The following is a 27,221-nucleotide window of genomic DNA, read 5'->3' on the forward strand; positions in this document are numbered from 1 at the left end:
TAGTACAGTCCCTATCAAAATTCCAACTACTTTTTTTTTTTTTTGCAGAACTGGAAAATTCATATGGAAATGCAAGGGACTGAGAATAGCCAAAACAAACTTTAAAAAGAAAAACAAAGTTGAGGTCTTACACATCTTGATTTCAAAACTTACTACAAAGTTATAGTAATTAGGACAGTGTGGTGCTGACATAAGGACGGACATATATAGATCAGCAGAATAAAATTCAGAGTCCAGAAATAATTCTATACATCTATGGTCAACTGATTTCAACAAGGACACCAGGACAATTTAATAAAGAAGGAATACTCGTTTCTACACATGATGCTAGGACACCTGGATATCCACATGCAAAATAATGAATTTGAACCTTTACTTTACACCATACACAAAAACTAACTCAAAATGGATCAAACACCTAAATGTGAGAGCTATAACTATAAAACACATAGGTGTAAAATTTTGTAATCTTGATTAGGCAATAGTTGCTTAGACGTGACACCTAAAGCATAATCAACAAATGAAATAATAGATAAATTGAGCTTCTCAAAATTAAACACATTTTTGAGTCAAAGGACACTGAAAAGTGAAAAGACAACACACAGAATGGGAGAAATTATTTGTATATTACATATCTGATAAGGGTCTCGTATCCAGAAGATATAAAGAACTTTTACAAATCAACAATAAAAAGACAACTTGATTAAAAATTGGGCAAATGATATAAATAGACATTCCTCTAAAGAGGATATAACCGATGGCCAAAAAGCACATATGAAGATGCTCAACCTCATTAGTCGTTAGGGAAAATGCAAATCAAAACCATGATGAGATACCATTACCATTTCACATCCACTAGAATGGCCACATTTAAAATGACAATGAAAAGTGCTGGTGAAGATGTGGGAAAATTGGAACCCTTACACATTGCTGGTGGGAATCTAGAATGCTGCAGCTTCTTCAGAAAATAATCAGACAGTATTTCCTCAAAATGTTAAATATAAGTTACCATATGACTCCAGCAATTCTACTCCTAGGTATATACTCAAAAGAACTAAGAACGTATGTTCACACAAAAATGTATAGACAAATGTTCATAGCCGCATTATTTATAATAGCCAAAAAGTGGAAACAGCTCAAATGTTAATCCAGTCTTACGTGGATTTAAGAAATGTGGTATCACCATACAATGGAATGATTCAGCCATAATAAGGAAAGAAGTACTAATCCATACTACAACATGGATGAACCTGGAAAACATTATGCTAAGTTAAAGAAACCAGACACCAAAGGCCACATATTGTATAATTCCATTTATATGAAATGTCTAAAAAAGACAAATCTCAGAGACAAAAAGTAGATTAGTGGTCACTAGGGCATGAAATTGGGAGTACTTGCTATCAAGTACAGAGTTTCTTTTTAGTGTGATGAAAATGCTCTGAGTTGAATAGTAGTAATGATTGTACAACCTTGTGAATATATATACTAAAAACCACCAGATTGTACATTGTTAAGTGACGAATTTTATGTTATGTGAAATTTTATGGCATGTAAATTATATTGAAACTCATGCAATGCACAAAAAATTACTAGGCATGCAGCGAAAAAAATATATGACCCACAACCATGGGAAAAATCAGTCAATAGAAATATACCCCAAAATGACACTGATGATTGAGTTATCAGACAAAGACATTAAAACATTCATTATAATTTTACTCCATATGTTCGAGAAGGGACAGAGGAGCATGACCTTCATGGAGAAAAAGGTGAAAGACTTATAAGAGAACCAAATTAAATTTCTAGAAGTGACAAATATAGCATCTGAAATGAAAATACACAGATAGGTATACACTGATGAGCTTGGAGTAGCCAAGGTCTCTACATTGTATTGCATCATTAAAGTTCCTGTACATATGACCAAAAATGCATCTAGTTGTGGGTCTAGAGACTCTGCTTGGGCCCAGTGCCCATTCCCCACTAGCACCTGCTAGACATTTCTTTCTAGGTAGGCCTGAGGGTGATATGAACCCACCTGGGGACTTTTCCCTTTGGGAGTCGAAGGGTGTGTTGCCCATCTGTCCTCTTGGAAGAAGGTGTGATCCATGAGCTCCCAATAGATAGTCATGTTGGTGTGGTTTTAGGGGATGCCCAAGCCATAGCTGGTTAGGAGCTGTGGGTAGCCAGGATTAGGCTTGCTTCTCAGAAGAGTCAATAGCAACTTCTATGAGAAGGAGAGGGAGGGGGTATGAGAGCAGGCATGGGGCTGAGATGGTTATATAAGGGGACAATGAGGAATGCTCTTCTAAAACAACAAATCCATTCACAGCTATTGCCACACACATACCCACACAGATAAAAGGGCAGATTTGACACTGTAGAAGAAAAGATAATCAAACTTGAAGACATAGTAATAAAAATGACACAAAATGAAACACAGAGAAAAGAGACTGAAAAAAACGAACATAGCATCAGGGACTAGTTGAACAATATTAAACAGTCTAATATATACATATAATCAGAGCCTCATAAGGAAGCAAGACAGAAAACATAAATATTTTTGGAAATAATGGCCTGTAATTTTCCAAATTTGGTTTAAAAACTACAATCTTACAAATCCAAGAATCTCAATAAATTCCATGGAAAAGAAACATGAATAAAACCACAAGATACATCATAACCAAATTACTTTAAACTAGTGGAAATGAGAAATATCTTAGAATTAGTCAGGAAAGAAAAAAAAAATGACCATTACACAGAGAAGAAAAGATGCAGTGATAAAAGAATCCTTTTCAGAAATCATGCAAGCAAGAAGACAATGGAGCAACATCTTTAAGTAACTGAAAGAAAAAAAGAGTCAACATAGAATTCTATACCCAGCTAAAATATATTTCAAAAATAAAGGCAAAATAACTACTTTGTTAAACAAACAGAAATAAAAGAATTTGTTGCCACCTGCTCTGGGCTCAGGAAGTACTAAAGAAAGTTCTTTAGGCAAAAGGAAGATTATATTAGATAGAAAGCATAAGCTAAGATTCTCCCAAAATGTCTTCTCCAAACCATAAGAAAAGACAAGAAGAAAAAATTGGGTTTTACACAAAACCATACCATCAGCATAGCTATCTTTAAGCATAACAAAGAATGCTTAAACGGAAAGATAATCATGAGTAAAATGGAAAAAAATCTCCCAATTCTAGCATGTGATCTCTCATGCTGCCATTCCACCCCTCATAGTTGCAAGGCTCTGTGGAAAGAAAAAGCACATGGAGAAATATATAAGAAGTAGAGTAAAACACTAGAAAAGGTGCCTCAGGATTATCTGAATCACTGGCAAAATATTAAATTAATTTCACTTTGAAAACACTGGAAAAGTGATCAGGCAAATAATAGCAGACTATAGAAAAGGGAATTCCTCCTCTACCTCACCAGTAGTAATAAGCATAGCCAGCACCCAGATCTTGGATTCTGACATGGTTTGGCTTTATGTCCCCATCCAAATCTCACCTTGAATTGTAGTTCCAATAATCCCCACCTATCGTGGGAGGGAGCTTGTGGGAGGTAATTTAATTATGGAGGCAGTTACCATCATGCTGTTCTGGTGATAGTGAGTGAATTCTCATGAGATCTAACGGTTTTATAAGGGGCTTTTCCCCCTTTTGCTTAGCACTTCTCCTTGCTGCTACCATGTGAAGAGAAACATATTTGCTTCCCCTTCCTCCATGATTGTCAGTTTCCTGAGTCCTTCCCAGCCATGCGGAGCTGTGAGTCAATTAAATCTCTTTCCTTTATAAATTACCCAGTCTCAGGCAGTCCTTTACAGCAATGTGAGAATGGACTAATAAAGATTCTCAACAACATTCTCTAATCGAAAACAAACAAACAAACAAAACAGGGCTCCTTGGAGAAGAGACTGATTCTAGGACTGCGCCAGGGAAAATGCAAGATAACCCTGGAACATTTTATGATGCCAGAAAAGGAGGAAGTGCTTGAAAAAGGTTGGGAGCATGTCAAAAAGCACATGCCAACCAGAAGGAGCTCCCAGTAGCCAGAGCTGGGACAATAGAAGCAACAGACAAATAATGATAGTATCCATATTGTATTATAACCCTTAGAATAAAAAATAAATCAATGAGACCATACTGGTATACACAGAAATGGCATACGGAATAATTCCAACTAATAAATGTAGAAAGAATGAGAGAAATACTACTTCACAATTAGGGAAACACCACAGTAATAATTGTTAAAGACAAGATCCACTGACATATATTAAAATTAGTAAATGTAAGTTTGAAGATGAACAGGATATTAGCATACTCTCAAAGTATCTCCCCAAAGATATTTATCAATTACAAAGAAGGGAAATAGTAACTACTTTACAGTGGAGAAACTCAGAAGAAATCACCTTAACCAAGTGATTAAGGTTAACATGACCAGTTATGAGACATTTCAGTGTTATGTGTTCACTGATACATTGATAAGATGCACTGAGTATTCATCAAAATACTGAGGTCATGGAAGACAAGGAAAGAATGGAAAAACTTCACAGATTAAGGAAGACTAAAGAAACACACTCAATGCCTTAGTATTCTGAAGCAGAAAAAAGAACATTCGTGGGGAAACTGGTGACATTTGAATAAGATCTGTAGTTTTGTCCATAGTATTGCACCAATATTAATTTCCTGTTTTTGATGACTGTACTATGATTATGTCAGCTAACAATAGGAAAATCTGAATAAAGAGTGTAGTGAATTCTCTAGTTTAAAACGTATCGTTTACTTTACTTTTTTTTCTTTTTTTTTATAGAGGGTCTCTGTCATTCAGGCTGGAGTGCAGCGGCACCATGCCCTCAACCTGCTGGTCTTAAGTGATCCTCCCACCTCAGCCTCCCAAGTAAACGGGACCACAGGCATGCAACACTGTGCCTGGTTAATTGTTGTGCTTTTCGTAGAAATGGAATCGTACCATGTTGCTCAGGCTGTTCTCAAACTCCTGGGCTCAAGTGGTCTGCCTGCTTCAGCCTCCCAAAGTGCTAGGATTATAGGTGTGAGCAACCACACATGGCCTAGCTTACTGTTTAAAGCAAAAATAAGGACAGTGTATTTTGGGGCTAATATATGTGGAAGTAAAATGTTAAAACCATTTTAACACAAAGGATGGGAGTGGGGAAATGAAAAAACATTTGTATAAAGTTCTTACAATACATGGAAAGTGGTATATTGTTTGAAGGTAGAGCATAATTAGTGAAGAGATGTATATTTTGAGCCTGGGTCAACCATTAAAAAATGAAAAAGAAAAGCAGTGTAACTGTAAATTGGTAACTAGTAAACCAATGTTGGAGATAAAATGGAATCATTAATATAAAAATATCCCAAAAGAAGGCAGAAAAGGAGGGGAAAAAAAGGAGAAAGAACAAACAGACAAATAGAAAACAAGTAGCACTATCCTAGATTTTAAACCAACCATGTCAATAATCACACTACATGTAAATGGTCTAAACTCTCTAAGTAAAAGAAAGAGGTTGTCAAGTTGGATTTTTAAAAATGGAAACTTAACTATCTGCTATCTACAAGAAACACATTTAAACATTAAGATAGATGTGTTAGAAGTAGAATAGAAAAAATTATACCATGCAAAACTAATTCAAAGAAAGGTGGATTGCCTATAATAAGATCAGACAAAGTAGAATTTAGAGCAAGGAATATTACTTGAGACAAAGAGAGGTATTACATAATGATAGAAAAAGAGATTACTAACAAGACAAAACTATTCTATATTTTTTTCCTTTTTTACAATCCCTTCTACAGGAAAAAAAAAACTATTCTAAATGTATGTACATCTAACAACAGAGATTCAAAATACATAAAAGAAAATCTGCTAGAACTGAATGGAGAAATATCCAAATCCTTAATTATATTTAGAGAATTCAACACTTTTCTCTTAAAAATTGATATAACAAGCATACAGGAAACTGGTCAGAATATATTGAATAACACTAACAATCAACTTGACCTAATTGACATTTACAGAGCACTCTGCCCAGCAGCAGAATGCAGCCATACATTACTTAACAATGGGAATACATTCTGAGAAATGTGTCTGTTAGGTGATTTAGTCACTGTGAGAACATCATACATAAAGTGCTTTTGCACAAACCTCGATGGTATAGCCTACTACATACCTAGGCTACATGGTATAATCTATTGCTCCTTGACTGTACCTGTACATCATATTACTGTACTGAATACTACAGGCAATTTTAACACAATGGTGTTTGTATAACTAAACATAGAAAAGGTACAGTAAAAAAATGGTACAAAAGATTAAAAATGGTATACCTGTAGAGGATACTTACCATAATTGGATCTTACAGGACTGGTAGTTGCTCTGGGTGAGTGAGTGGTAAATGAACGTGAAGGTCTCGGACAAGGCTGTACACTTATTTTTTTTTAGACTGGGTTTCACTCTGTCATCCAGGCTGGAATGCAGTGACATGATTTCACTGCAGCCTCAACCTTCCAGGCTCAGGTGATCCTCCCACCTCAGCCCCCTGAGCAGCTGGGATTACAGGCACATGCCACCACGCCTGGCTAATTTTTGGTCTTTTTTTTAGAGACAGGGTTTTTGCTGTGTTACCCAAGCTGGTCTTGAACTCCTAGGCTCAGGCAATCCACCCACCTCAGCCAAAGTGCTGGGATTACAGGCATGAGCCACCCACACCCAGCCTGCTGTACACTTTTACATTACTGGCAGTGTGAAAGGTTTGTTTATACCAGTGTGACACGAACACATGAGTAATGCAGTGTGCTACCGCATTGCAATGCCTATGGCATCACAACGTGATGGGAATTTTCCAGGTTTATCATACTTTTATGAGACCATCATCATATATGTGGACTGTCACTTATCAAAACACTATTGTGCGGTACATGACTGTACACCTTTCCTTCAAGTGCATGTGAGACATATACCAAGAAGAGGGATATTTAAAAGAACGGAGCTGATACAAAAAAGTTCTGATTACAACAGTATAAACCAGAAGAAAGTTCTCAAATCAATAATCTAAGCTTCCACCTTAAGAAAGTATTTATACAAAGAGCCAGTTAAACTCAACTGGAGCAGAAGGGAAGGGCTGCAGTAGAGGAAGGGCCTGGCAGACACTACCTAACTTTTCCTAAGAAAGCAATATCTGAAATCACAAATAATGTTACAGACCAGGCATGCTCCCGCATCATCGCTGGTTTTCCATGCAACTCGGATGAGCCATTTCATTCAAATATTTACTGAACCCTTGAGAAAAAGCGGTAAACAAGACATTCCCTACTTTCATGGAGTTACAGTCTATTAGCAGAGAGAAATGTTAGCTAATTGACAATTGCTTAATTACAATTATCTTAAAGGCTATGAGGGTAGGCTGAGGTCTGGTAACAAAGAGACCCAATTTCTTAGAAAGTTTATTTCTTCTCTGAGATACAGTCCTGTGTAAGATGTTCAGGTCAGTGAGGCAGTTCTCCTCCATGAGTTTATTCAGGGGCCCATGTGGATGGAGGTTCTGTCAATTTCAACATATGGCTTTCCAGGTGCTCTGGGTATATTACCCCAGGAAGTTGGAAAGGGAACGACCCAAAAGGAGCACTCTTGGGATGATTCTATAAGCCAGATCTGGCAGGGACAAACATTGCTACCACTCATATCCTACAGTGGAGAAATTAGCCACATGACCCCACCAGATTGCAAAACCATCTAGGAAATGCAGTTCCTCTATGTGTCCAAAGAGGAGAATAGATTTGGGTGAATACCCGATAGTTTCTATGAAAGCAAAGTGAGTTAGGGGATCTAACCTAGCGACTGGGGCCAGGAAATGTTTCCCAAAGGGAGTGGCAGGCATGTAAGCTACATTTTGAAGGATGTCTGGGAAAGGAAGTCGAGTATTTCAGCCCATAGGAACAAGATGATCAGGCCCAGAAGTGTGAAAGGGCAGGACAATAAGGAACACTTGAAAGATGATCTGTATTATCAGAGCTTGGTAAGCAAAGGAAAGGCTGACATGAGGCAAGATTAGAGAAACAGGCAGAGGCCAGGGCACATAGTACCTCGTGGAGTATGTCAAGGATTTGGGTCTTTATCCCATGAGCAACTACTGAAGGGTTTTCAGTTGGGAGAGAAGTGTGACGTGACCCAACCTGTATTTTTAAAGCACAGTACACAGTGACTACTAAGTATAAATGGACTGAAGATGAAAGAGTGGGTGTGGGTAAACTAGTTTGGAAGCTGTCTTAGCTTGTTTCCTATTGCTATAACAGAACATGACAGTCTTGGTAATTTATAAAGAAATTTATTTCTTATGGTTCTGGAGGCTGGGAAGTCCAAGGTCAAGGGGCTATACCTGGTTAGGAGCATCTGCTGGTCGGGACTCTGCACAGTCTAAATATGGTACAGGGCATCACATGGTGAGGGGCAAGAGCAGGGTCAAACTGGCTTTTATAACTGACCCACTTTCATGATAACTGACCCTTTCCTATGATAACTCATTAATCCATTTGCCACTGGATTTAATCCATTCATGAGAGCAGAGCCCTCATGACCCAACTGCCTTGTGAAAGCTCCGTATCTTTTTTTTTTGAGACGGAGTTTCACTCTTGTTACCCAGGCTGGAGTGCAATGGCACGATCTCGGCTCACCACAACCTCCGCCTCCTGGGTTCAGGCAATTCTCCTGCCTCAGCCTCCTGAGTAGTGGGATTACAGGCACGCACCACCATGCCCAGCTAATTTTTTGTATTTTTAGTAGAGACAGGGTTTCACCATGTTGACCAGGATGGTCTCGATCTCTTGACCTCATGATCCACCTGCCTTGGCCTCCCAAAGTGCTGGGATTACAGGCGAGAGCCACCGCGCCCGGCCCTAAACCTCCATATATTAATACTATTACATTGAGTTCCAGCAGGGACAAACACTCAAATGATAGCAGAAGCCACTGTAGCTATCCTCTGAGAGACACAGTGGCTTGGAATAAGATGGGATAAGTGGATATAATGCAAAAGGCTTATAGTGAGATATATTTTAGAGGTAGAATTTAATGATTGATTGATTGAGGAGGGTGAGGGTTAATACTTTGTGAATTATGATCCCATGCTTGGGGCAGGCTGATTTGGGGTGGCGAAGAAACATGAGTTTAGTTTTGAATATGCTCATTTAGAAATAGATGCCTATGAGATAAACAGAAATGCTGCCATAAGCACAATGTAGAATTGATAGTATGGCATTCAGAGAAAAGGTCTGGGGTAGTATAACAAGCGCAGGATCCATTGGCAAGTGAATGGAACTCGAGACCACGGGAGGGGGTAAGATCATTTAGAAAGAAAGGGTAAAATGGGAAGGAAGATGGTTCAGAAGCAGGCCCAGAGAGTTCCAATTGTTAAAAGTAGTTGGAAGAAGAGAATCCCTGGAGGAGGCTAAGAAGAATTGATCGGATGTGAAGAAGGCAGAGCAAGAGAGTACGAGGAGAAAGAAAGCCGTGCTTGGTGACGTGGAGTGCTGCGGAGATTCCAAGACAGCTGAAGACCGGGTATTGCTCCTTGGATTAAATGAAGCGATTGATAGCACTGGTAGTGAAGACCGAATCAAATTGAAGAGGTCAGTCTGTCAGTCAGAAAGTCAAATACTGTTACGAAACATGAGCCTGTGGCAAGCAGAGTTTTGGGTACAACAGATGCAACAGGAACGAGATAGACAGGGCCTTGCTCTCCAGAAGCCTGCATTCTCATGGAAGGGAGGGAAGAAAGGGCAAGCTTGGCTGTCGAAGGGAAGGATCTGTAAGAGAGATGAACTTAGCTACAGAGGAAAGGGAGTAGGCGATGAAGTGGGTTTCTAAGACGAAGCTGAGCCTGTGTGGAAGATGTGGCCATTACCAGAAAGAGGGGACACTTTCTCCATTCCAGAAAGATGGAAGAAGAAAGCGATGAATGCAGACAGACCTTTGCCAAGATGGCTCAGGAAGTTGGGAGGGTTTCCTTCTTGCCAGCTTTTATCTATCTGTAAAAGGGGAGGGTGTCCATTTGCTGAGGGTGTAGGGGGTGGAATCGAGGATGAGTGGTGAAGGAATGCAATGGCTATTTTGGAGAAGAGGGTGGAGTGAGCTAACTGAAATACATCATGAGACTTCCAGGAAGTGTTGAGAATCCCAGCTGCATTGGCGATTGGTGAATTGATTGTGGTGCCAACAGGACCAGTGGTGAAAGTTTCTGCAGCAACTGTCAGCCACTCAAAGGCAGCCTCAGAACAGGAGTGTTGGTCAGCTTCATCTGGAACTGAAGTTTAGCCAGACACGTGCATTAGGACAAAGGGGCTGGGACACGCAGGATATTTGCCAGAGAGTCCTCGCAAGGGAGGAACAAAAAAATCTAGTGTGGATCCGGAGAGATGGGCAGCCTAGAGCCAACAGAATGACATTTGGGAGAGGGTCTATAGGTCAGAGGTCTTGAGACGTTGAAGAGCAGTCGCACTGGAGAAGCCTGAGCAGGTAAGCGGGAAGACTAGTCGAAGTTGGCTAGAGCACCTGAACTAGTGATTTTGGAGATCACGTGGTTTGGGATGATGACACTGACTCCTCTATGACCTGATTCGAGGAATGGCTGGACAAGGTGGGAGTGAGAAGATCACTGGTGTCCAAGAATGAGGAAGTCAGAGTGCTGGCTGGGTCACCCACGTAGAGGCTACAGTTACCTATGCTAGCAGGAGCTGAGCGGGAGAGACGGGTCCAGGACTGCTGGGCAATCTCAGGAAACAGCTGGTGGGCTGGTGGGCGATCCCCACATGGAGAAAGACAGAGCTGCATGGCAGAAGTCTTAAAGGAGGAGGGCTTTTTACAAGACACAAGGAGGCACAGTGGAGACAAAGAGAAGCCAGCACCACTGGATCGGGGAGAATGCCCACACTTCACTCCAGGGCTGCAGGGAGAGGGTGTCCTTGGGAACAGCCCAGGCTCAGTTAAGGATAGGGGCCATAGGCTGGATTCTCTGGGACGCAGACTCTGGGAAAGGGTTTAGTGTTCAGGGTGTTTATTAAGAAATCTTCTTGAGATTAACACCTAAGGATGTGATGGGGAGGAAGCAGCATCAGGCACAGAGAGAAGTAGAGCTGGGATGCAGGCCCTTGGCTAACCCCATGGGGAGCCCTGGAAGGAAAATGGTCCATCCATCAGTTTCCCTGCACTGGACCAAAATGGCCAGGTATTTATACCCTCACATGGATCAGACATCAGATATGGCACGCCCGTGGGCAAGGCAGCTTTCTGCAGCTAGGGCAGTCTCCAAGGGGCAGGCCACTGGCCACCCTGCCAGCTGCTGGCATAACAAGTTCCTCCTTGATGGAGGATCTGGGTGGTGCATCTGCATGTCCCCCAGCAAGGAATGAAAGGAGTCTGCTATCCACTGAGCAGAAGCCCTGAGGCCCAGTGGAAGGGTGTGAGACTTGGGAAGGAGAAGAGTGGGTACTGTCCTGTGTGGGCAGTTGAACACAGTTCTAGAGCATTCCAGAAGCACAGCCCCCAGAGCTAGCAGAGCCGGGGGGTGCTGGAGCATGGCAGGCGGGAAGTGAACAGACTCAGACTGCAGCTCACATTCTGCCGCTAATTAGTTGTGTGACCTTGGGCAAGTCCCTTGACCTCTCTGGCCTTAGACTCCTCAACAGATAAATGAGAGGAAGAGAGAACCTAGACAATCTCTAAGGTGTATTCGAAGCTAATCTGCAGGACTCTCTCAACCTAGAAGGAAACCACTGGGGTGGGGAAGATTCTGAGGCCTGTGCTCCCCTCCCAGAAGGTCCTAAAAAGCAATCCAGGGCCACCCAGCGTGCTCATGTGCCCACGCTTGCCTCTCCCTGCTGCTCCCACTCTCTCTGGCTCTAGCTGCAAATTGGTTCACATGATGAGTGCAAGCTGCCTGAATCACTCATCGGATGGCTTGAGAAAAAGCAATTAAATGCTTTCTTAATTGTAGGATGGCAAGAGGTTAATGAGTTACTATAAAAACCAGTCCCTACCATCTGGTGGCTGTCACCAAAGCCCGCATGCAGGGAGAGATCCCAATTTGTAAGACAGAACGACAGGATCACTGCAAGTCAAGAGAAGGGATGCAGGCACGAGGGGCTGAGGCTGGGGGCCCCGAGCTCCAGAACCCAGTTAGCATGTCCCCGCCAGTCCCCAGACGTCGCCTAGCTGCAAGGCGGCTCAAAACCAAGGTACAGGGAAACACAGACAGGGAGCCAGCTATTCATCAGTTCAGACCCTGTTTTTCTCTAAGATCCTGCTTTTGCAAGGGATAGCCCTGACAGCCACTTTGCTCAGCAGGAGCCAGGAGGAGAAGAGAGAAAAGTGGCAGACTGAGGGAGAAGCCGGCCAAGCTGAGAGAGGGACAGACAGAGGCAGGGACAGGCAGAGCTCACAAAGACAAAAGACAAAACAGGCAGAGAGACAAACAGAAAGGACGAAAATGGAAATGCTCAGACATGAAAACAGACAGTGACATAGGCAGGTTGTGAGCTTGCAAAGCAGATGAAAGGACAGGTCATTTTCTAGAATCAGGAAAAAACTTCTGAGGGCTTTGCTTTTTCTGTGCAAACGTGCCTTCGATATTCCTCAGCCCTCTGTGTCATCAAGAGAAATGGTCCTTCTCCCTTGGTGGGCATGAAGAGGAAACAGAGAGGTCAGCCCCTGCTCTGCACACAACCTCCATAAGCACACATACACACAACACATGCATGTACACTTACATATGCATGCACGCCAGCACCACACACAACACACATACATACCACACACACACATATGCAACACACACATGCATGCACAGGCACACACATGCATAGCACACGTACCACACAACAGACACACATGCACACAAGCACACATGTATACAAAGACACACACAGCACACATACCACACACATGCACACACAGACACATGCATACACAGATACATACACAGCACACATACCACACACAACACACACATGCACACACAGACACACATGCATACACACATACACAGCACATGTACCACACACAACACACACGTGCATGCACAGACATGCATGCACACAGATTCACATGCATACACAGACATACACACAGCACACATACCACACACGACACACACATGCACACACACACAGAGCACACACAACACACACAGACACACATCCACGGATACACATCACACACATACACACGCCACACAACATACCCATATATACACAGACACATGCACATACACAGAAATAAACACACAAAAAGGCATACATATGCACACATCCATATATGCACAAACGCACACAGACACACTCTGAAAAGATCTCACTTCCTGCTAAGATCCCTGAAACAACCTCTTTCTCACCCAACCCCAAACACAAGCAGTTCTCACCAGCCATGGTAGAATCATATGTACAGAAAGCCCCATGCCACGCGCCATTTCTCCCTTGGCCCCAGTCCCCAAGGCCCACCTTCAGTCCTAAGTCTGGCGGAGGCAGGGCTGGGTCTCTGGACAAAAAGAAAGGAGCCAGAAAGTCCACGCATTCCAGGGGCCCCGCAAGCTAGGACTCTACGTGGCTAATCCCTGCTGGCCTCTCTGCCATCTTCCAGGAAGCGGCTAGGAAATGCAGAGGTCATCCCTCACCTGCTGTGCCAGGGTCTGGCTGTGCGTTTCTTCCGGGATGGGATGAGGCCTCGATGTCCTTGCTTCCCAAGACTCTGGAAGCCTCCTCCCCTGCCTCTCCCCCACTGGCTCTAACTGGCCCCAGCAACAATACAACAGGCTGTGGCTCACAGTGAGAGGGCGGGGCCCCTCTTTCTACATTACTTTCCCCCTTGGAGGATAAATGGGAGCTTGCTCCTGCTAGGTCTCATTTTTTTTTTTTTTTTAATCTATGGCCCAGAGTGAACAAACAAACAAAAAACAGGGATCTACAGCTGGAAGATTCCAATCTCTCCATTTCCCACATTATCTTGAGTCTTCAATTGTCCTTCTCCTCCCTCCTCCTGCCGTCCATCTGGCCAACTCCCTTCTCAGAAGACTGCCCCGTGGAACTGGAGAGAGAAGTTGTACCAGTAATCCATTCATTTTACTACAGGTTAGAAATTCCTCTAAAATCTGCATGAGAACTTAGGAACAGGGTTGCTGGTATTGCGGAATAAAATGAGAGTTTGAAATTCCTGATCTGCACTCTGTGTTCAACCAGCGTAAGAGCTGACCCTAAGTGTCTCTTATTTCCAACAGTAAACCAGAATCCCAGGGCTGTGGTGAGCTGGCCTCACCTATCCAGAATCCAGCTGGGTTCTCTGGGGACTCATGTCACCTCTCAGCCTCCCAGAAGAGGTATGCCAGTTCTTTGAAAAGCTGCCTGATTCTGGTATCGGCAGCAGCCAGGGTCCAGCAGCTGCACAGCAGCAGTGCCAGTGGGCGGCATCCAGGACGCAGCAGGGTGCCAGCAACAGTGTCCTCACTGGCCTGTTCTGGGATACGATTCTGCCTTTTGTTCCTGTACTTTTGAAGGCCTGAGTGCTCCTCTTTCTGGTGATTCTGTGAGCCACTCAATAGCTTTTCTGCTTCAAAACAAAAAGAGCCAGCATGCATACACATGCACCCATGCCAAGAGCAAGAGAGACAGGGACTAGGGGAGAGGGAGAAGTTGAGAGGAGAGATGGAGAGAGGCAGAGAGACAGAAACAAATGGAGAGAGACAGAGACAGATGGAGAGAGAGAGATAGAAACAGAGGGAGAGAGATAGAGACAGAGTCCAGTGGGTGAAGAGAGATGGGGAGAGACAAGAAAGAGGCAGAGACTGAGAGAATAAGACTCTAGTTCTTAGAACTCAGTCATTAAGTCATGGGCACTGGTCTCAACCCCTCATCTGCTTCCTCTGGACTGAGCCTCCTCTCCCAGCCACACTCCTTGGAGGCCCCACCAGGTCTGACCCCCAGTTTTGTTCCCTGGGTTTACATCTCACTTCTCAGGCTGGAACGAATACCAATACTCCCTGTTACTTTACTGGCCACCCTCCTGCTGCTGCCCCATACCTCCCCTGACAAAGCATGCCTGTGTATACATACACACCACAGCACACACAAAACAGCTCACACACATATCACAGCACACACAACTCACATACACACCACAGCACACACACAACTCACACACACACCACAGCACACACAACTCACATACACACCACAGCACACACACACACTATAGCACACACACAACAGCTCACATACCACAGCACACACACAACTCACATACACACCACAGCACACACACAACTCACATACACACCACAGCACATACACAACAGCTCACACACACACCACAGCACACACAAAACAGCTCACACACATATCACAGCACACACAACTCACATACACACCACAGCACACACACAACTCACACACACACCACAGCACACACAACTCACATACACACCACAGCACACACACACACTATAGCACACACACAACAGCTCACATACCACAGCACACACACAACTCACATACACACCACAGCACACACACAACTCACACACACACCACAGCACACACAACTCACATACACACCACAGCACACACACACTATAGCACACACACAACAGCTCACATACTACAGCACACACACAACTCACATACACACCACAGCACACACACAACAGCTCACACACACACCACAGCACACACAACTCACACACAACATCTCACACACGCACCACAGCACACACAACTCACATACACACCACAGCACACACACAACTCACATACACACCACAGCACACAACTCATACACACCCACCACAGCACACACAAAACAGCTCACACACATATCACAGCACACACAACTCACATACACACCACAGCACACACACAACTCACACACACACCACAGCACACACAACTCACATACACACCACAGCACACACACAACTCACACACACACCACAGCATACACAACTCACATACACACCACAGCACACACACACACTATAGCACACACACAACAGCTCATATACCACAGCACACACACAACTCACATACACACCACAGCACATACACAACAGCTCACACACACACAAACCACAGCACACCACAGCACACACAACTCACATACACACCACAGCACACACACAACAGCTCACACCACTGCACACACAACTCACACACCATAGGACACACACAACAGCTCACATACACACCACAGCACACCACAGCACACACAACTCACACACCATAGCACACACACAACAGCTCACATACACCACAGCACACACATACCACAGCACACACACTACAAAAAACACACAACAGCCACACACCACAGCACACACACACCATAGCACACACACAACCACACACACAACAGTTCATATACACAACAGTACATATATACCCCACAGCTCACACACACCACCTCACACATCACAAAGCACACACACACACCCCACAACACACACACTGCAGCACATACACTACAACACAAATACACACCACAGCACACACACACCCCTCGCCCCCCGACGCATACACACTCTTATTTTTGCTCCGGTTCCATCTGGAATTTTCTGGAAGTCATGGCTGGAAGTTAACATGATCCACCCTGGAGTCCCTGCTGCCTGTGCTCCATCCTCCACAGCAAGCCTGCGGGTGCAGGAAAGGAGAGGCCACAGGGGTGTGGGCTGGAGACAGGAGGGGAGGGAGAGGAAGGCAGGCAGCAGTCCAAGCCTGAGCTGTCACATGAAGACAAATCAAATGCCACAGGACAGTTTACTCCCCAAGTTTAAACCATCAGAAATGAGCACCCCAAACATTGGACCCAAAGATTTTTCTCTCAGTTTTGAGGAGTAATTTCCACCCAGGTGTGGCGCATGCACAGCCAGGTGTCACTGCCAAGCCATTTGATGCCCCCAAGTTCCTTCTGAGGAACTACATGCCTTTCTTCTTTGGAGCAAGGTGGGTGCTGCTTTGTGAAGAAGGCAGCTCAGATGTCTCTTGGAATGAATACATCAGAGGAAAGAGTTCAGTTAGAGGGCTGATCCTGAACATTTCAGTGAATTTCAATAAGCCCAGCCCCGTGAGAAAACACTCAAACAGAACAAGCCACCCGAAGAAGAGTCTAAAACAAAATATAAACAAATGCAAGATGCCGGGGAATATTCTGTGTACACCAGAGTCAGGCAGCTCAAGGTAAAAGGCAGCAGGCTGCCGAGAGGTGACGTTAAAATGCGTGTGTCCCCTAGACGCAGCTCCCTCAGTGACTTGCATGGGTGCCTGCTACCACACCTCTCACCCCTGGTCCTAAGCAACCAACCACAAGTTCACACCAGTCAGATACCCAGGGCTGGTTGCTGTTGATGCGACTGCCTCTGACATCCCCCGTTGTGGCAAGTGAGGACCGGGACCCTGGAGTACAAAGGCTCAAGGTTTGAATCCTGTCACCATTTCCTGGGGACCTGCCTGCCTTCTCTGTGAGTCTACTTAAATGGGGATAGGAATCGTAACTCTCTCCATGTTCTTAAAGGGATTAGGTAAGTTGATCCGTATGAAGGTGTATCAGCCCAGGTTCAACCAAAGAAGCAGAACTAGTAGGAGATATAGATTAAGAGGTTTATCTCAGGGGATTAGCTTCTGCAATGTGGGTCTGGCTAAGCAAGTCTGGAATCTGTAGGGCAACCCATGTGGAAGGGCAGGTTAGAACTTTCAGGCATGGGCCAAAGCACCATCCACAAGTAGAATTTCTTCTCCTTCATGGAAGCCTCGGTTCTGCTCTTAAGGCCTTTCCATTGATTGAATCAAGCCCACTCTGATTGTCTAGAATAATCCCTTTTACGTAAAGTCACTGATTTTGGACTTTAATGGCTTCTATAAAAGACCTTCCCAGCAACACCCAGATGAGTGTCTGAATAACTGGAACCATGGCCAGGGCAAGGTGACATGCAAGACTGACTGTCACAGAAGGATTAGCACAATGGCTGACTCATGGTAATTATTCACTCGATAAAGCTCAGCTGTGATGTTTTTAAAGCATTCACTGATGAAGTTAACAAAATACATCAAGCATTTCCCCTTTTGAGTTCTCATCTTACATGGCCAGTAGCACCCTCTTCCTCACTTCCAAAATCTTCTTCCAAAGAAGGCCGAGGGTTCATCCCAAGGAGCCAAAAGGAAGGTGATTTATTTTTCAGACATCCTCAGCACGATTTCCTGAACACACTGCCGGGCTAGCATCAGGGTTGTAGATACGATGCAGGTCATGTTGGTCCCCACCCTCCAGGATCCTGGGTGCAGAGTGTCACTCTCCTCCTGTTCTCTTCCGTGACCACTTGCCTATGCTGGGCCCACTGCGGGACCCAGGGCCTCCTCCTACAGCTGTCCCACAAAGGCTCTGGACCAAAGGGGACAGGGAGGCAGAAATCCATCCCGTGCTCTGATTGGTGCACCTGCCAGGGGGCCATCTTTTCTCATCACTCAGAGGAGCCATGAAAGCTAGTGAGAGCCGGCGCACTACCTGCATGGCGTAGCTGAATTTCTACCCTGTCCTGACTCTGCTTGTCTTGGAGAAAGAGGATCCCTGCAATAATACAACTGCAGACCAACCTGAGACTGGTGAGAGCTAAAAGAGGCCCCCTCAAGCTTCACTCTAATCTCACCTCCAGGCTAAATGATGCTCCCACCAGTGCCATGACAGGTTGGCAATCACCATGGCAATGACTAGAAGAAGCCATAGAAAAGGAAGGCAGCACTTCGGCTCCAAGGAAGTTCACTACCCATTTCCAGAAAATACAGGAATATTCCTCCCCTGGCTTCTTTTCTCATTTATTTATTTGTTTGTTTATTTTGAGACTGAGTCTCGCTCTGTTGCCAGGCTGAAGTGCAGAGGTGCAATCTCTGCTCGCTGCAACCCCCACCTCCCGGGTTCAAGCGATTCTCTGGTCTCAGCCTCCCCAGTAGCTGGGATTACAGGCATGTGCCACCACGCCCAGCTAATTTTTGTATTTTTAGTCGAGACAGGGTTTCATCATGTCAGCCAGGATGGTCTCTTCTGGCTTTTAATGTCCAAGTCCTTCACGAGAAAAATCCTATATTCTCACCCCTTCACCCCTCACTTGTTGAGAAGCCGGTTTGTGAGCCAGGTTCCTGCTTCTCAAGTCCATGGCCCTCAAATCAGTCCTGCACTGCCTGACATTCACTTTCAGCTTTGTGTATTGGCTTCATGACACCAAGCAGGGAAAGACCCCATCTTTTGGAGGACCAGCTTTGTCCCCTGGCAGCACATATCACCACAGATCATTCTCCTACTGACAGAAGGTGGCTCCTCAGGAGGCCACATTCACTTTAAAAGGGAACGTCCCATTTCCAGCCACAGGGCTCACATGTGATGCAATCAAGAGCAGCTCTCAGCCTCCTGAGGCAATTCTCACTTCTCATCTACAGGGCCTTCTCAGCACCCATCTCAGTGGCCACCACCCTTCCTTGCTCATCCCCAGTTCCCTCATCCTACTTTTTTCCAAGTCTCAGAGAAGTGATGCTCTGCCCAGTTGCCACCGTCATCCCACACCTGCACCTGAGCATGAAGCTTGTCTGCTCACTGGCATGGGGACAGTACCCAATAACCTAGGATGAACCAGACCCTAGATCCATAATGAGCCTCCCAGTCTACCCTCATTCCATTCACATTTGCCCCTGATGAATCCATAAGGTCCCAGGAAGTCCCCCATGCCCTTTCTGGAAGCCCAACAGTCTCCCAAAGAGCCTGACTTGGGTTATGGCAAACCTGGGGGCCAGTCCCAGTTCTCCTAACTTACTGGTTATAGGAGCTTGGCTAAGTCCATTAACCCTTCTGAGCTTGAATTCCTCCTCTAAAAAATAAGGATGATCACTGGGTGCAGTGGCACATGCCTGTAGTCCCAGCTACTCAGGAGGCTGAGATGGGAGGATCATTTGAGCCCAGGAGTTCTGGGCTGTAGTGTGCTATGCCGATCGGGTGTCCGCACTAAGTTTGGCATCAGTGTGGTGACCTCCTGGGAGCAGGGGACCACCAGGTTGCCTAAGGAGGAGTGAACCGGCCCAGGTCAGAAATGGAGCAGGTCAAAACTCCCATGCTGATCAGTAGTGGGATCGCACCTGTGAATAGCCACTGCACTCCAGCCTGGCCAACATAGCGAGACCCCATCTAAAAAAAAAAAAAAAAAAAAAAAGGATGATCATAAAATTCACTCTAAGGAGTTTCCATGAGAAACAAGTAAAATATTGCGTAAGAACTGCCTGACAGTCAGGCGTGATAGTGCACGCCTGTCTTCTCAGCACTTTGAGAGACTGAGGCAGGAAGATCACCTGAGGTCAGGAGTTCAAGACCAGGCTGGCCAACATGGTGGAACCTCATCTCTACTAAAAACACAAAAAATAGCCAGGCCTGGTGGCACATGCGTATAGTCCCAACTACTCAGGAGGCTGAGGTGGAAGAATCACTAAAACCCAGGAGGCGGAGGTTAGAGTGAGCCGAGATCACATCACTGCACTCCAGCCTGGGCAACAGAGTAAGACTCCATCTCAAAAAAAAAAAAAAAGAGCTGCCTGACACATGGCATCCCGTCTACCTCTTGCCTGCCCACCCTTCCTCCAGCCTTATCTCTATCAGGTATGTGAAACCCACACTGAACCCATCTGACTTCATGATACCCTAGCTCCAGCCAAGTTAACCTCCCCGCCACCATCGCTTCACCATGACATTGGTAAAAAGAACGTGTTCGGCTTGGCATCTGGTGGGTAAGGCTTCCAATAAGCAAAGCTCGAATTCAGTTAGGATCAAAGTGGGGAACGTGGAGTTTTATCACAGGAACTCGTTTCATGGGAGAATGAGCAGCAGGTGTTATCTCCCCCGCCCCACCCTTCTCCTGCCCCTAACAATATGGGGGTGGTGTAGAGGACCCCAATCTGTAGGGAACCCAAGCACGGGAGGAAGCACTTTGCCACCTGCCAAGCACCCTATCAATGTTCATCATGATTAGAACTTAATTCCTGCCAGCTCCTTGGAAATACAGCCCTCTAGGGAGGGTGGAGCTGGCTCTTCTCCCCTGGCCTCGGAGAAATCTGCTGTTCCCCAGAATCTAAGCACAGCAGCTAAAGAACTTCCAGATGTGGAACCATCAGGCCCCTCACCCTTCCGGCTATAGAAAAGGTCTAATCTGGGCAGGTTTAGAAATCTCAGCACTACTGAGGTCAGGGGCTAAATGATTGTGATGGGGGACTTTGTGTGCATTGTTGGATGTTTAGCCAAATCCCTGACCTCTGCTCACTAGGGAGTAGCACTCATTCCCCAGTTGTGACAACCAAAAGCATCTCTAGACATTATCAAATGGGGGAGCAATCACCCCTGACTGAGAACCACCGGCCTAGGCCTGTCCAAGCTGCTTTACATGGCTTTCATGGTGGCCCCTGCCTTGCAGCTTCAGCGCTCACCTCTGTGGCCAGGTTGTGCCGAGGTGCTCTGGACTTCCAGTAGCTTGCACCCGATGGTCCACTGAGCCCCAAGCACCTGCCATGCGCGGAGCATCCCTCTGTGTCAGTAGATCTTGTGGCCACCAGCAAATGGACCAGGATCTCTACCCTGGATTAGCCACCTATGCCATCACCTGATCGAGTCAGGGCATTTCAATTGTATGGTGACTCCCCATCCCTGACCACAGTTGCTCTCTGGGTTTACAGGTTACCGGGAAGAAAACCAGGAGAGAAGCAGATGCTGCATGGATGGTACAGGAGGCAGCGGCTTCCTAGAGTCGACGAGATGGCCAGTTCACCCCATCAGCTTCTTCCACATTGTCTACAGTGGCAATAGACCACCTTTTCAGTCATGGGTTTTTGGTTTTGAGTCAGGGTCTCACTCTGTTGACCTGGCTGGAGTACAGTGGCATGATCATAGCTCACTGTAGCCTCAGTAACTTACCCACCACTGTAGAGTAACTTAGCTGTGCTTCCAAACTGAGATTCTTATTCCTGGCATACACTGGATGTTCGTTTTCAAGGATGTATTCTTTTTTTTTTTTTTTTTTTTTTTTTGAAACGAGTCTCCCTCTATAGCCCAGGCTGGAGTGCAGTGGCACAATCCCAGCTCATAGCAACCTCCGCCTCCTGGGTTCAAGTAATTCTCCTGCCACAGCCTCCTGAGGCATGCACCACCATGCCTGGCTAGTTTTTTTCACCATATTGGCCAGGCTGGTCTCGAACTCCTGACTTTGTGATCTGCCTGCCTCGACCTCCCAAAGTGCTGGGATTACAGGCGTGAGCCACCACGCCCAGCCTCAAGGATGTATTCTTGTGACCAGATGGGGTCATTTTTTATTTTATTCAAGTCAATTATGAAAAATTAATAAAAACATTAAGGACTGAGGTGGCAATTTCATTTTTTTAATCTCACCCCTTTTTTGAAAGAAAACAAAGAAATCTATTCCCACTTCCCCTTCAGTCGTCACCACCAAATTAACCTTTTCATTTTTCTGATACTGCAAACATACATATGAATAATATAGATTATATGTATGTTCACATACGTCTTAACCCAAATGCAGTTATGCTACATCTTGCTGCAATTTGCTGTTTATCACTTAACATTTAAACTTTATCTGTGACCCCTTCCAAGACGGTGCCTCGGAAAACCCACTGCCTCATTCTAATGCCAGCGCTGACTTCTCACGGCTGTGTGACCTTGTGCAGGCTCGTAACCTTTCTGTGCCTCTTATGCAACATGGGGATGACAACATTGCCTACTTCATAAAGGTGTTGAGAGGGTTAAGTGAGGTCACGTATATAAAACACTCAGAGCAGTGCCGAGCACATAACAAATGCTCAAATTACATTTTATTTGACTCTTATTACACGGGCCCACCGCGTTCTTTCAGAGACTAGAATTCCATTACCTAGGTACGCCTTAATGGATCTGACCCATGTTCTTTGACAGTACTTTAAACTTTTACAAACTTTGCTCTTATAATAAGCAGTAATACGGTGAACGTCCTTGGACATATATCTTTATACATTCTGGCTATGGCTTTTGGAGGAGACATACCTGGAGGGGAGACTGCCGGATTATTCTATAAGCACATTTTAAGTTTATATGTCTCTTGCTAAATTTCCCTTAGAAAGTGTGTGGCTCTGTACCAGCAGTAATTGTTCATTTCTTCACTCCCACCAATTCTTTTTAACTGGACAAGCAAAAACCAGTGCTACATTGTTGTTTTCATTTAAATTTATTTAGATATTAGTGAAGCTTTTTCTTTTCATTGTTTCCTTTTTTTTTTTTTTTTTTTTGGCAGGAGTCTTACTCTGTTGCCCAGACTGTAGTGCAGTGGTGCAATCTCGGCTCACTGCAACCTCTGCCTCCCCAGTTCAAGCTATTTCCCTGTCTCAGCCTCCCTTGTAGCAGGGACTACAGGTTCGTGCCACCACATCCAGCTAATTTTTTGTATTTTTAGTAGAGATGAGTTTTCACCCTGTTAGCCAGGATGGTCTCAATCTCCTGATCCGTCCACTCTGGCTTACAGGCGTGAGAAGCGGTTATATATGTGTGTGTGTGTGTGTGTGTGTGTGTGTGTGTGTGTGTGTGGTGCCCACTTGTCCGTTTTGGCTGTTTCTGATCAATTTGGAGGAATACATTCTATAGTGTGGACATTCACAGTTTTCCTAATAGAAGTTATTGCAAATACTTTCTCCCAAGCTGTAATTTATGTTTTGATTGATTTAAGATACCTTTGACAATACAGTTTTGTTTTATTTTTAAAATTTTCAGTTGGTCCAATCTGCCAAACTTTTCTATTGTGGTTTCTGTGTTTGGTGTTGATTAAGAAAGGCCTTTCCCACCACTACCCTACCAAAACACACACACACACACACACACACACGTATATACAGTTTGTTAATATTGTTATATTTAATGTGCAGATCTTTAATTTATCTGGGACTTGTTGCTGTGCATAGTACAAGGTAGATGCCTGATATTATCCTCTTGCTGGTAGATAGCAATTTGTGCCATGGCTCAAGGTGTCTCTGGCCTCCAAGTGGCTCCCCTAGAGGACTAAGCCTCTCTGAACTTGAGTCAGTCTGGCCTGGGCAGGAAGGTGGGCTGCCCAGGAAGCACTGTTCCCTCCCGCGGTCCTCCCTCCCTTTGCATGTATTGTATCCAGCCATAGCCAGTGTTGGAGGCTCCTCCACTCAGACAGCAGGGGAGCAAGAGGGCCGCCGGGGGAGCCGTGAACACTACATCACTTGAACACAGCATTACGGGAGTGGTCAGAGCCTGAGCTACAGTTGTCCTGGGACTGCAGTAACTTATGTGCCCAGAGAAATCATTTTCCTGGAAGATGCATTTTAGGCAGCACAGAGGCTCAGGTGACCCTTATATCATCTGGTCCAGGTTTCTGTGGATTTATACATGCTGGCTTCCCACAACAGAAAGAAATCTAATTACCGGTAGAATAACTTACAGGTAAGGGGAACTCCCATGGATGCCCAGCCTGGCTGTAAATCCTCAGAGCTAGATCCTGAGGGCAGCCATCACCTGGAACCCGGAGCTGGGTGGGAGAGCCAGTGGGCTGCAGAGCACACGTGGGCTTCCAGGGCCTGGAAGGGGAAAGAAATCAGACTGGGCCTCCGAATGCCTGGGCTCTTCTCTCTGCTACTCACTGCCAGTATGACCATTGCTTCTCATTTCACATCTTGCCTCCGTTTCCCTCTGCTAGATTATTGGTTAGCAGCTGTTAAGCCACACCCCAGGGACCATGTGATCTACTTTAAATACGCATCCCCAGTGTGCACGACAGCCCTGGAAAATGAGAATTAGAATTCCCGTTTGACATACATAGAAACAAGATCCGAGAGGTCAAGTGGATTCGTTCAGAGTAACATTGGAAGAAAGTGGCAGAGCTAAAATCCCAGCCCTCTCACCCAAGCCCCACACCGCAGCGTGCTCCACAGGATCCACGTCTGTGGGCGCGGTGGGCAGACCCTGTGCTGCCAGAGGACCTCAGCGTATGCATGATGAGGAAGCTTCCCTGAGCCTCACACCAAGACCCTGGGGTAACTCCCAGGGTTTCTCCCTCCCTTGGCCCTGGCGTGGCCTTTGCTCTGGTGGCGTGTACACGTGGCTGCCGTGGTCTGGTTCGCACGGCTGCCCAGTATCCTCCTCCAAGGCCTTCTGCCACACCAAGCACCACGTCCTTCTCTGCCTATGTGTAAAGAAGAGAGGACGTAGGCCTGCCTAAACCTGACAGGGGCCAGGGCAAGAGACCAATGGGGGTCACGTGCCGCACATTTACATGCGTGAAAGGTACAACTCAGGCTTTCATCTCATAACGTATGAAGTTCCGCTTCTCCCTTGACCCACAAATACCCTCATAACCATTTTAAAGGATAAAGTTGTGGTTTTTATATACAACTGACAGTCTTAGCAACATCAAAGGTGGATTCAATTATTGTATGTGGCTGTGCAGCCCATCGATGGGCTGTTGATGATTGGGTGAGTACTAAAATAGAGGTGTAATGCATTCTTTTATATTAATATCATAAAATGTTTGCCTTTATTTTAGCAGCCTTCAAGTACCTTCATCCTTAGGAAACTTTGTTCCATCGATAATAATTGTCTAAGGATTTAAAAATAAAGTATAATTGTATTAAAAGAGAATAAGCTGTGATTATACTTTCATTTTTTAAAATATCTTAGTTATGTATGAATTGAATATTTTTCAAATATGATTTCAGCAAAACTTATTTTTCTTCTAAAATATTCAAAGTTGCTATAAAAAGCAAAATATAAACCATAATTAATGATCAAAATTTTTAGCCAAAGGGACTTAAATAAAGCTGAAACTTTTAAACTTAAATGCTTAAAATTAGATATTAAATATTTTATGCAAATAAAATAATTTACGATTCTAGTATTTAATATATGTTTGCCAATGTAAAGAACCAATGTTTCACTTTACACATGTCGTGTCTTGAGGTGCATATATAGTAATTTAAGAAGAATATGAATCACTTATTATTGCAAAATACGCCTCAGCATCCATGTACAAGTGTTGTCAATTCTCTGTTAATTCTTATCTCCAGAACCAGGAATCAGAACACGCAGAGAAGCAAGAAAATGAATGTTTGCTTGTGGAAAACAATAATTTGCTACACAAGAATCTATTGCATTCAAGCTGAGAAGAAGGATTTGACAAGCTAATTCATTTGCCTTTTCTCTCACCCAAGCCCGTCTGTTCAAATTCTCCCTGCTCTCTGAAGCGGTATCTCTGAGGCTGCTGGAGTGGACAACACACAGTCTTCATGGTGTTCAATGAAGTTTTCTGGGACCCAAGGCAAGAAAGGTACAGAAGGGTTTCCCTGGGGTCTGAATGGTGATAGACATGACAGCTGGTCCTTAGAGCTGCAGGTTGCGCTGGGCCGGCCCTGAGCTTCAGATTCCAAGTGTCGAGGCAGCCATGCATTCTTTAGTGCGTGTGTGTGTGTGTTATGCAGAGACCTCTAAAGTATAAAAGCCTGAAGCAGAGGCTCCTCTATTCAGGGACTCATGGTGTAGAAAAACAGAGGGTTCAGAGGAGGGCTGAGGTCCCCAAGACCACACCCAGGTCTGATATTTCATTGGAGGACTCTGGAGACTCAGCATAGTCCCACACATGGCTATGATTTATAACAGCAAAAAGATACAGCGCCAAATCCACGAAGAGAAAGGCTCTTGGGGCAGAGTCCAGAGGAAACCAGGAATACGTTCCAAGAATCCTCCCCCAGGGAGTTGCACAAGACAAGCTTAATTCTTCTAGCAAGGAGTAGTGAGAACACATGTCAAATGTTGTCTACCAGGGACCCTTATTAGAGACTCTGCGCCCAGGGTTCCTGTTGCCGGTAGAGAGGGAGCTGGTCACATAGGCACCCCTGTGTCCAGCACATACCACAATTCCAGAAGGACAGTGCTGTTCCACATAAAGGCTATTGTTGGGACAGCTCAGGCACAGTGAGCCATCCTTATTAGGGAACGGTGGGAACCCTCCTGAAATCCAAGTTCCCAGATGCCAGACAAGGGCCAACCTTGCAAGCAGTCCTTTCCAAGGAGATCAGTCTCAGGCAGCTATGGTTACTCTCTGGACAGGAATTAACTGGGGTTAAAGGTGGAGGAAGGAGAGCCCTTTTAATTTCATC

The 27,221-nt window shown here is 45.0% G+C and overlaps 2 long non-coding RNA genes across 2 annotated transcripts in view; both read right to left on the reverse strand.

Moving 5' to 3' along the window:
• LOC118144810 (uncharacterized) overlaps positions 1-16,680 on the reverse strand; it is a 39,331-nt gene extending 22,651 nt beyond the window's left edge. Inside the window, exon 1 of the long non-coding RNA XR_004729587.3 lies at positions 16,568-16,680. This is a non-coding gene — a long non-coding RNA (uncharacterized LOC118144810). The remainder of the gene's footprint in view (positions 1-16,567) is intronic.
• LOC108593623 (uncharacterized) overlaps positions 1-27,221 on the reverse strand; it is a 125,576-nt gene that overhangs the window by 93,833 nt on the left and 4,522 nt on the right. The window lies entirely within an intron of this gene.

Source organism: Callithrix jacchus, chromosome 8 (assembly GCF_049354715.1).
Source record: "Callithrix jacchus isolate 240 chromosome 8, calJac240_pri, whole genome shotgun sequence".
Lineage (NCBI taxonomy): Eukaryota > Metazoa > Chordata > Mammalia > Primates > Cebidae > Callithrix > Callithrix jacchus.